Source organism: Capsicum annuum, chromosome 5 (genome assembly GCF_002878395.1).
Source record: "Capsicum annuum cultivar UCD-10X-F1 chromosome 5, UCD10Xv1.1, whole genome shotgun sequence".
NCBI classification, from domain to species: domain Eukaryota; kingdom Viridiplantae; phylum Streptophyta; class Magnoliopsida; order Solanales; family Solanaceae; genus Capsicum; species Capsicum annuum.
Genome location: NC_061115.1, coordinates 201,961,345 through 201,974,057, shown reverse-complemented (window position 1 = coordinate 201,974,057; position 12,713 = coordinate 201,961,345). Strand labels below are relative to the sequence as shown.

At 38.2% G+C, this 12,713-nt stretch overlaps 1 pseudogene; it reads right to left on the bottom strand.

Moving 5' to 3' along the window:
* Positions 1 to 9,613: 9,613 nt before the first annotated feature.
* LOC124898750 lies at positions 9,614 to 10,167 on the bottom strand (annotated as a pseudogene).
* Between the last annotated feature and the right edge of the window lie 2,546 nt (positions 10,168 to 12,713).

The following is a 12,713-nucleotide window of genomic DNA, read 5'->3' as shown; positions in this document are numbered from 1 at the left end:
GCAAGATAGGATCTTTCTTTTAGGATAGGACCACATACCCTAATTGAGACCCGGAGGGGGGCTGGATCTACTTTAAAGTAGAGTAGATGGACTTGCCTTTTTCTTAGAGTGGATTGAGGAAGAGAACTCAAATGAGAACATAGTCTTGCTGCATCTCCTAAAGGAGAAGGAGCTAACCTATCCAACAAATAAGTTGGATCCTCTGGAGTTAGATCGGCTGGAGTATCTACTTACCTTACTGGTGTCTGAAGAATTCTATTGGTACAGATGTCATATGAGATATGATAGTGATTTCTGACTTAAAGACAACTAGTTGAAGTAGAGCCGACTCTAACAGTCCAGCCATAACATAATTGACAAATCCAAGATGTACTCCTACAAGTAAAGGGAGTTCGAATAGAGATTGAATATGCCCGAAAGGTTATGAATCGATTTACAAGTCCAATTCCAATGTCTTGATTTCTTGTGGAAATATATCACGAACCCATGTATATATCATCGGCTAATACAAGGCTAATTAATGTTTAACTAAAAATCCTTTTCGGTATTATCCCACTCTGAGGACTCACAAAAATATCCCGGGCGATGCCACAATCCGTTCAACATACAACAATTTGTTGAACTACTTCAACAAGTCTATAAGTGAGATATCCAGTGTCTGGTGTTCGTATGGCAGTATCCACAACTCCTTTACAGGCTCCGTAGCAAGAAATGATGTATTCTGTTAAAGAGAGTCCTTCGTGCAAATTACTTTGAATAGGTAAATCAATAATTTTTCCTTGAGGATCCGACATTAATCCTCTCATACCTTCTAATTGATGTACCTGAGATGTATTTCCTCTAGCTCGCGAGAAAGACATTATATGAACTGGATTAAAAGGTCAGTCATCCTAAAATTCAGATTCATTTCTTGTTACAAATATTCGCTTGTAGCATACCATATTTCAATGGATAGACGTAATTTTTCTACCGCGTGTACATTCCCATAATGATGGTGTTTTTTTCCAAAATCAAACTTTATTGTTCAGCATTTTGAATGTGCTATCCCTTAGAAGGTATTGTTAAAAGGTCATCAATTCCTAATGAAATGGATGTAGCAGTAGCTTGTTGGAACCCTAGAGTTTTTACTTGATCCAGGATATGTGATGTATATGCCATTTCGAAGTGATCTATTAATCTACTAGTAAATCATTTCATGGGAGTTTCGTCTATCTCTTTATTGTGAAAGATCAGATTGGCCCGTTCTGCCATAAGTACCTCCGTATTTCGCTGAGTAAGATTCGATATTGGGTTTGAGTCGGTGATTGTAAAACTTTCTTTTATCGTTCTTGATTCGCGTATAAATTCCAGAACTATGTACCTAGCTGAACTGGAGAGCCCCAAAGTCCTACGATATCATAGAATTATGTTAGGTACCATATGAATAGGCTCGAGAAAACCCCTGTATAGCTTATTTGATTTCTCGATAAAGAGCAATATGACCAACAGTGGTTCGAACGTATATAAAAAGGATTTATTTTTTAGACTTCTTACAATTAGATAGTGTCCATAAATCTCATAAAAGGTACCTAAAGATTCATAGTGAACTTCGATGGGAGTTTCTCTTGAAGCAATAACACATTGATTTAGTTGCCACCGGAGCCACAAAGGACTATCTAAATTGATTCGTTTATGACGATAAGCCCCAATTGCATCATAGGAATTCGTAAAAAAGGGTTCTTTCGTATACTTATAGTAACTATTTTCACTTCTTTTTTTATTTTGATAGTTTCTGCGATTACATGGATTATATCTATTTACACAAATACCTCGATGATTTTTGCTCGAAAATACATAGAGTCCAATAAGCATAGCTTGTGCTGGTACAGAAATAGGATCCCCAATAGTCGGAGACAAAAGATTCATATGAGAAAACATAAGTAAATGGTCCTCTACTTGAGCCTCCAAGCATAAAGGTACATGAACAACCATTTGATCTCCATCAAAATCAGCATTGAATGCAAACTAATGGATGTAAACAAATAGTGCTCTGTAAAATGAGCTAGAATTCCTATACGCCTCATCTATGCAGAGTGGGTGCTCTATTGAGTAATACAGGATGTCCCTGCATAACTTCTTGAAGGATTTCCCATACAATCGGCTCTTTTTATCGAATTTGTGTCTTAGCAAATCCTATGTTCGAAGCAAGATGTTGTCTAATTAGACCACGATTTACAAAAGAAATTCTTTCAACAAAGATGTGAATTACGAAGGATTGATCGATGAAATATGAACCAAAGACTGAACCTTGATATACCCTAGAACAATACATTTTTGTTACCACGAGATATATTGGCAGCCACTGATCATTTGATTGGGCTGAAATTTGGAATGGGTGCACTTGACGATATGAATCATTTGAAAAATAAATGTATTCATTTTGTAGTAGATATTTTCCAAGATCAATTCAGATTGGCTCTGGTTCATTTAGAAAATGTGGTTCAGGGGACTATATGTGGAGCAATTTAGCATAAATTGATACCGACACCTCAGAATCTGGTAACCTCAACTCCATTAACAACTACTTATGAATTCTTTTTCGATTTACACTCATTATCTCAAGTTTTGGATCGAACTAATCCATTAACAAAAATAGTTCATGGGAGAAAATGTCATTATTTGGGCACTGGAGGACTAACAGGTCGCACTGCTAGTTTTTGGATATGAGATATCCATCCTAGTCACTATGACGTATTTTCCCAATTGACACATTTGAAGGAATCAATGTTGGACTTATTGGATCCTTACCATTTCATGCGAGGATTAGTTATTGGGGGTCTCTAGAAAGCCCTTTTTATGAAATTATGAGAGGTCAACCGGGGTACGGATGCTTTATTTATCACAAGGTAGAGATGAATTCTATGTGGTAGTGGAAAGAAATTCTTTAGCCTTAAATCAGGATATTTAGGAAGAACAGGTTGTTCCATCTCGATACCGCCAAGAATTCTTAACTATTGCATGGGAATAGGTTCATCTTCGAAGTATTTTCCTTTTAAATATTTTTCTATTGGAGCTTCACTCATTCCTTTTATCGAACATAGTGATGCAAATTGAGTTTTAATGAATTCTAATATGCAATGTCAAGCAGTTCCTCTTTCTCGCTCTGAGAAATGCATTGTTGGAACTGGGTTGGAATGACAGACAACTCTAGATTAGGGGCTCTTTCTATAGCCGAACGCGAGGGAAGGATCGTTTATACTAATACTGACAAGATTCTTTTAGAGGGTAATGAAAATATTCTAAGCATTTCATTAGTTATATATCAACATTCCAATAAAAAATCTTGTATGCATTAAAAACTCCAGGTTCCTCAGGGTAAATACATTAAAAAGGTACAAATTTTAGCGGATGGTGCTGCTACGGTTGGTGGTGAACTTGCTTTGGGGAAAACATATTAGTAGCTTATATGTCGTGGGAGGGTTAGAATTCTGAAGATGCAGTACTTATTAGCAAGCATTTGGTATATGAAGATATTTATACTTCTTTTCACATACGGAAATATGAAATTCAGACCCATGTGACAAGTCAAGGCCCTGAAAAGTCACTAATGAAATACCGCATTTAGAAGCCTATTTACTCTAAAAATGCAATTGTGATGCTGGGATCTTGGGTAGAGATGGGTCATATTTTATTAGGTAAATTAAAACCCCAGATCGTGAAAGAATCATCATATGCCCCAGAAGATAGATCGTTATGAGCTACACATGGTATTCAGGTATCTACTTCAAAAGAAACTTGTCACAAATTACCTATAGGTGGCAGGGGAATCGTTATTGATATGAGGTGGATCCAGAAAAGGGGTGATTCTAGTTAGAATCCTAAAATAATTCATGTATATATTTCGCAGAAATGTGAAATCAAAGTAGGCGAGAAAGTAGCTGGAAGACACAAAAATAAGGGTATCATTTCCCAAATTTTCCCTAGACAACATATGCCTTATTTACAAGATGAAAGATCCATTGATATGGTCTGTAACCCATTAGGAGTACCTTTAAGAATAAATGTAGGATAGATATTTGAATGTTCACTAGGGTTAGAGGGAGATCCTTTTTCACAAAATACAATAATTGGGCTTGAATTCTTGCCATATTATCTTGTTGATCTACCGCTATTTTACTTTGCACGTTCTGGATAGGCGCACATCCTCATAGTGCAAGGGGAAAAAAGATCAACGAAAGACTAGAGTGTGAGCTAGCTGATCTGCCGACAAGTCCTTGATTTCTTATCCGTGAACCTCTTCATCTTCTATGAAGCCTTCTCTAAGTATTAGCAGGCGGTGTCGGTATATTCTTTTCAAGTCTTTGCCAAGAGATATGCTTTGGGACTTCTGCCTTTGTAAGAACTCACCAAAGTATGGATATTATGTGGTTCTTGCCCCATTTCTAACTTGAATGGTGTACACCCCGTAGCTTCGCTCCTTTGCAAGTTATAGGAGAATTGTTCCACATCAATAAGCCTAGACCAATCCCACTGGTTTGCACTCACAAAGTGCCTCAAGTAAGACTCAAGTATGGCATTTACCCGACTGGATGGAAACTCATGGAGAAGTGCAACTCCGAACCCAAAAGTGGAAAGATTTCCATCCAAATTAACCCATGAATCACGGGACTCGATCACTTATTATAGTCCGTGATAGTCACCAATACTTTACCATGTTCTTAAGGAAGAAAGGAGCTGCTTCTTCAGTCTTGCAATCCAGTGATCCGGGATTAAAGGTTGCAAACTTTGAGAATCTATCAACCACAACCATAATGAATCGGACAATAGCAGTGTCATGATGAAGTCCATCATAACACTATTCCATAGTCGCTCCGCCACTGGTAGAGGTTCCAAAAGTCCACTAGGCACCTTGTTCTCCACTTTTTCTTGTTGGCAAATAAGACAAGTCCTCATGTAGCCTTCGATTCCCTCTCTTATTTGCGACAAATAATATGCCAACTCCAAAAGTGCTCGTGTGCCTTTATTTCCCATATGACCAACCCACTTTGTATCATGACATTCCTTTTAGAAGAGTGAGCCTTAAGTTCCCCCATTTTGGAACATAGAGGAAACCTTCAACTCTTCAAAGGATCTTTGGAAGCTCTCCATCCACTCCCAAGGATGGTTCTTCTTCGGGTGCAGCAATGGCGAATTACCTCTTTCTAAATAAACAGACGATAGTTATTCACGAGACCTAGAAATGACCGCAACTCGATCACGAAAGTAGGAACCTCCCACTCCCTTATGGAAGACACCTTGGCCTCATTCATCTTAATTTGGCTTATGACAAGCCCCAAGAAGTCTACCTCCTTCTTAATGAACAAGCACTTCTCTTTCTTGATGAAAAATTGAGTAGTTGGAAGATTTTACGTAGATGCTCCACGTGCTCCTCCAGGATATTACTATAAATGACTATGTTATCCAAGTATACCACCATGAACTCATCTAGGTGTGGCTGGAAAATCTTATTCATAAGAGTGCAAAATGTGATTGGTGCCTTACCGAACGGCATCACAAGCCACTCAAACGCGCCATACCTTCTTATGTACGTGGTCTTGGGCTTATCTTCTTCGTCTATGTGCACTTGGTAATATCCTTTGCACAAATCTACCTTCGTGAAGAATTTGGCCTTCCCCAATCTATTGAACAATTCGACAATCAAGGGAATGGGGTATTTCTTCTTCACAGTTATCTTGTTTAGTGCGTGGTAGTCGATGCACAGTCACAATGATCCATCATGCTTCTTTTGGGGGCAAGTGAGAGCATTAGATCGAATACACAGTATTACCAATGTTTTTACCTTAGCTCTACTTAGATTACTTCTCTATTTTTCCTTTTTACAATTGTTTGCTTACAAAGGCTTACGCGGGACAGCAGTTCCATCCATCATCATAAAAGAGGAATAAAGATTCCCGATTAGGTTCTTAGATTGGGTGGCGTTGCCGTATGATTTGTTTCCATTATCGCCATTATTGTCAAAATTTCTTCCTTCACCATCATAAAGATGAACAAATACGAGAGTAGAGCAAAAGAAGGCCAAACATATAGTAAGGTACCAAAACGATTGTCACTTGCGGCGCAAGAATTTAGTTCAACTTCAAGGGTGGTGTTATGAGGGACAAAGGTAGCAATCCTTTATTTTCTAAAGAGACCTTTTATTGGATTCTCTCTAATTAAGCACGCACCTTCAGTTAAGTCTGTATAAGTTTGAGCTATAACAGCAACATCAGAGAGAGTAATCTGGGATGGATATACCATGACTTGAATTTTAATCCTATGTCTTTCTCTTGCCTAAGGTTAATGTAAGAAAAAGAGAGAGCTACTGGACACTATGGGGACCGTAAGTGATCTAACAAAACTAGCTTGTTGAACAAAACTCAAACTCATACTAGAGATATCAAATGACTTAGGGTACTGTACCTCTAGATGTAGAACTGGATGTAAGAAAAAAACCTTCTCCCATCAGTAGTTGGAGGAAGAACTGAAATTGGATATAACTGAAGAAAAGGCTATATAGGTACGATAAGAGGGTATGGTTAAGTAGGTAAGTAAAGGCTCTCTGTCTCGCTCTGTGGTCTTTTGTAAAGCCTTTCCGCCTATATATTCTTTTTTTCTCTTTATTCAAAGTAAGAATATCAAAAGCATGAAAAGGAATGTCTTAGTACGCCCTTACTCTAATTTGAAATTTGTATTTTTCTTTCTATTCTAATTTCTCTTCCTTCATTCCTCGATTTGCTTGTAAATTCTCGGTGTAATACTCACTCGTAAATGATTAGTGTCAGAATTTCTCACTAACCAGCTGTGATTAGTCTTATCCATGTAAGAATTAGGAATTCCTTTTCCAACTCATCCAAGGCATTATGGCAAAGAACAAGAAGAAAACTAAAGGAGAAATTTAACCAATAGTAACAAAGGATGACTCCACAGGTTGACATTCGATCCAACCTAGTAGTAAGCAATCCACCAAAAGAAAAAAAAATATTCCTTGGTGAATCGGGCAAAAATTTGAAATACGTATATACATACTTTTAAAAAAGTGTAAAGCCAATAGACATAAAAATTGGTGCTATTGCGGATACACATCCCAATTTGTCAGGTATACTATAAAGGATGGCATGGATCGGTAGGAAATACCATTTTGGCAAGATATGAGGCGTGTTGGATATCGGATTAGCAGGTATATAATTGTCAGGATGCCCCAAAACGTTAGGAGCATAAAAAATCCAAATGGAAAAAAAGATAGCAAAAGCTACCCAACCTACTAGATCCTTTATATAAAAATAAGGGTAAAAAACAATTTTATCCATCTCTGAATGTACACCCAATGGATTGTTGGATCCATATTGATGCAATACAGCCAGATAAAGAAGACTGGCGCCTACTAAAATAAAGGGGAGTAAATGATGAAGACTAAAAAAATGATTTAAGGTGGCATTGTCCACGAAGAACCTAGCCCAAAGCCAACTCACTATGGTATCTCCTACTACAGGAATGGTGCTAGCTAAGCTTGTAATTACTGTAGCTCCCCAAAAGTTCATCTGACCCTAAGGTAGTACATATCCTATAAAAGCTGTCAAAATCATTAATAGGAAGATTACAACTCCAAGACACCGAGAAAATTCCCTAGGACTTCTATAACTGGCATGATATAGACCATTAAAAATATAAAGGTAAACCATAGTGAAAAACATACATTCCCCATTAGCACGCATACAACGGAGAAACCAGCCCCCTTAAACATCTCTCATAATATATTCTACGCCCTTGAAAGCTAGATCCACATGAGTGTGTAATGCATAGATAAAAAATACCAGTCACTATCTGAATGACTAAATAAATACTAGCTAATGAACTGAAACCCCACCAATAACTAAGATTGCTCGGGGTTGGATAATCTATCAAATACTGATTAAGTGTGGAGGATATAAGTTGTTTAAGAAGAGAGAGTCATTGGTTACTTATAGTCATTTATTTATTTCTCTTTTCTATCATGACAACTCTTATTCCCTCACCTTTTAGCGTTCTGGGGCCCTACTATGTATTAAAATATGAGTACTCTTTCTTCCACCTCCTCAGGATGGAAGCATCAAAGGGGTTGGATCACCCTGGGTTACTAAAGAGTCATCCAACTTCTCGGTGAATAAATAAGAGAGGTTTTTACTGCTTTCTCTTCTCTCCATCTCTCTTGGACTGATCATCTTGTTATAACAAAGCAAGCTTAGGAATGAATCTAATGGAAATTTAGGTCTCTATCTGCCTTTTAGATTATTCTTTCCTCCTCAGTGAAAGAGGGAAAAAAAGGTGTGTGGGAGAAAGAATTCTAAAACGAAAAAAGATTTCATCCACCAAGCAGGACAGAGTGCGACCCTTAAGGAATTGGGGGTTCTTGCTCATCTCTTGAGGGTCCATCTCATCAAAAAACTTTTCCTCTTCCATTAGCTAAATTTGAATAGGATGAATCATCCTCAGGAAAAGTAAGCCCCGTTCCTTGATTGAATTTGGCTTTGCTGCGCCCTGAATCAATCAAAAAGCTTATTGATTTGATTTATCCCATTTCATTTCTTTGGGCTACAGGGAGGCTGTGAGTTACCTGGGCTACAACTTTTTTCATTGGTTGATTCTCGAAATTGAAAAAATAATTGGGTCTAGACCCATAAATGAATAGAAAGCAAGGCGAGGTTCCTTCATTAAAAGGGGGAAAAGAGGGGTGGGGATTTATTCTGAGGGGCGCCTTACGCAGCTTTAGAAAGGAGACAATGACTTTATCAAATTCTCTCAAAACTTTTCTATCTATATTTAGAAATAGGGCGAGAGAAAGTCAATATGATATTTGCATTAGTTTTTCCAACGAAATGTTGCACTTTTATTCTTTCTCATTCGGAAGGATCAGTCCCGCACCTTGACTTCAAAGATGAGAACAACCTCCTTACTTTGGTGCTCCACTGAACAACCATTTTTTAACCTTACTATATTTTGAATAGTAGTCGATCCTTCGGGAGTTACATTCGTAACTTGATGTAATGTTATGTTCACACGGTGATATTCTATATTTCCAAGAGTACTACTATGTACGTAGTCTATGTCTGGAGAACATACTTGACAGGAGATAGACATAGGAGGTAAAGGGGTCCCCCACTTCGATTCCCGCCCTGTTAGCATCTATGATCCTAGATAAGGAATTAGTCCATTAGGTCTTTTCGCTTTGGAGTCGGTTGTTAATGGCCCTACTTACCTTGCTTGTAGATCTACTGTGGAGCTAACCCTTGTTCTATTGGTTTGGAAGTGGATACCAAGTAGATTTATTTATGCCCATCGAAGGACCTTGAGATGCTAATCCATGAAAAAGGATATGAGAAATTTGGAAGAACTCACATACGGAACGAGGGTGACCCGTGTAAATACATCAATTTCTTACTCGTACAAAGGAACTCCTTCTTGGCAACTTGGACAACAGCTAATGATGTTTTTCCTGCATATCACTAGAAAGATCGGAATCTTTACAAAGGGATTTATAAAACTTTTTTATCAATTCATATTTAGCCTAGCCGTGAGCAATCTGCATTTGTGATCTCATATATTTTGCTTCTCCAACATCTTACTGAGTTTCCCCCTCATCTTTTTACAAAAAGCCGTTCCACAGTGGTAAAGTTTCATCTTGTGTATTGGCCAAAGCTATAATAGTAACATTGAAACCTTGAATATGTTTGAAGATATCGAAATGATCTTCCAGTTCGGGGTAGAATTCGGAAAATTCTGTTTACATCTAGAATTGAATTGACCTTTCCCTTATTTCGAGTGGAGAATCTAACAAAGAAATTACTATGGATATTCTGACCAAAAATGTGACATTCTATGCCCTTGAAGAGTGCTTTGTTGTGCTAGGTCACTAACATTTCCTTTTTTGTCTTTATTTAACCCAGATCGAAACAACTTTTCTGTTGAAGCCCTTTGTGCCTGTATTAATTTCTGACTGCACGGAACCTCCATAGAAAATTTTCCATTTTTGATAGAAGGTGTTGTCTTTGGTACTACTATTATTTTACATGATCCAGGAACTTCTATAACATTGGCACGATTCGGTTTGAGCAACGGATCCTGACGTGATACATGCTCGTAATGAAAATAGAGTGGAAACATGAGTCGATCCATAATGAGTATTAGATTGAAGTTCTCTTAAAGAATACCACCAACTCCTATCCCAAATATACAAAGCGCCCAGTCCTCTTCTCTTATGTCGAAGTGCAGTGTAGTCTGGTAAGGTTTTGTCTCACAGAAAGAGTGGGACATTAGGATAAATAAGGCAGAATTTACGTAATTTCTTTTCTAAGAAAGAGATCATAGTCCTTTATGGCTCTTTCAACCCGCCGAAATGGAAGGCTTTGCACTTGTGGAACAGAAATTCAAGGGATACTCATCAAGTGGACCTAAATAAAAAGAGCCTTCTTTGATTTTCTTCTTTGGAGTCAATTCGATGAACACAAGCTGAATCTTCCTTAACGGTGACTGATAGCGAAGTAGTACCAATTACCGTGTTATCTAAAGAGGAAGGGGCATCATTCAATAGCTACATTATTTCTTGTGGGAAGAGGCAAACGAAAGGGAAGTTATCCGAAGCATCCCTTTCTTCTTATCTTGAGATTGCATGCACCGATTCTTCAACAGGCTATCTATTCAGGTCGATTGGCGTATCTTCCTTTTTTCTATCTCTTCGGTCCCTGCTTGCGGGTGCCTTATCTATCAGTTAGTCTAAAAATCCATTCACATCGATAGGGGGCAGGGAACCAATAAGAAGCATTTTCGGGCCAGTCAAACAAACTATAGGTATCCCTTTTTGTGCGATAGGGGATAAAATACGTTTTCATCAACATCTTGATTTTTGATTCATTTCTTTCATAGACAAAAAAGTAAGTAAAAACAACCTCAAAATTAATAAACCACGAGCAAGTCATATTGGGATACCCAATGACAAGCGAACATGCATTTTCTGATCCCGAACAAACAAGAGAAGGGAAAGGCGGGTGGTTGAGACAGTGTAGTCCATTTCACAAGAGTGCGGAGCTTCAAATTAAATAACTCTATTTCTTGTGAGAGGGTGAAAGCTAAGGAATACTATTTCTAAGGGCAGCAAGCAAGATAAATAAGATGTGTAAGGCAGGGCCAAAGAAGGTAGCATGGCTACTAGCGGCGAGACTACATGCTTCAATTTCATAAGTGGGTGAAGGAAGAATACCTGATCTTCAAGCAAAGAACGCATGGACCTCGAGCCTTCGCAAACTCAATGATCTTACTGGGAACTAGAAAAGCACCTAGATTTAAATTCTCAGGCCTTAGCCTAATATTCTTAGTTCATTCATCACAATTCCAGGACCGTAGGAATGGCTTTCTCCTTCTCCAATTGTCAATAGAGGTTTTCCGCTACGTTCATCCAAAATTACATTTTGTAAAAAATAAAGTAAAAAACAAGTGATAAATGCTAGAAATAAAATATTTGTTCCGATAACAGGAAATTTTATCCCTCTGATCTTAGTTGTGCGCCCCCCCCCCCCCCCCCCTCGCGATCAAACTAAAGCGTAAGGTTACCTTTTAGTTTGCATGAGTCCCAAATTCTTTCCAATGGGCAGATGATTTCTCTTGCCTGGTGAATTAGCATGTTCTAACACGTGTTGTTTGGTGTGAGTATGTATTTCATATTCGTTACAAGCCAATCAGGGCTAAAAAAGGTCCAATAATGTGCGATATGTGGATTTTATTCACCCTTAGTAATGAGAGGATTGGTCCTCTCATACCAGTGAATTGGGTCATATACATTGGAGCAAGAGAGTACTGGCTTACCGCTATGGATGTAGGTGTTCCCATGAAATAAACCGGTGCCACATTCCACTAGGATACTAGCTGGAGTTGGTCTCACCGTAGTGACGAGAGTTCTAGCTCGATAAATCACCCATTCCCTATGTATGTACAAGCGCCATCTAGTTATGAATACAATAATTTACCCACCGTAATCAAGTAAGAGTAACAATATTCACTAAGCTTTCTTTCAATTATCCCTATAATAAGGAAGACATAGTGCTTGTTGATGGCTACGATTCCAATATGGCCCTCTGAACTTTTTTCCTGTGAATACGTTGATTTATGTACGTCTTAATCCTGGCCACTAATTAATAGGTCACACTGGTCAGCGGCATTCATTCAGTTGTCATGTTCAGATGGATGAGATAGTTCCCACTTGAAGCATGCTTTAAGTCTAGCTTTGAGACATTTACTGTAACCGGGACCTTCATTCCTTATTGTTTCAATTCCATGATAGCAAGTTAGTTTCATATTGAATTGTGGAACAATCACATCAATATACATGGAAATTGAAATTGGAACTGGAACTTCATAATGAACCTGGACTAACCCAGATAGAGTCGTGGCCAACATGAATTCATGACATACTAAGATTTACTCATTTAGAGACCACTGTATTTGCGTTGGTGGTATAACAAAGAGGCGAAGTAGTGGTACCTTTCTTTCCATTACGAACGACATTCTTTGCCTACTCCTTCTCCGCGTCCACTAGCGCTTCTGTCCAGAGCGAAGAGAGGGAGAAAAAGTGTCATCGAAGCAGCATAAGCAGGGTTCTATTGCTACATAACAATAAAGCAGGATAACATTTTGGCCCACATAGTTGAATTTGAGGGTAAAGAGCTCGA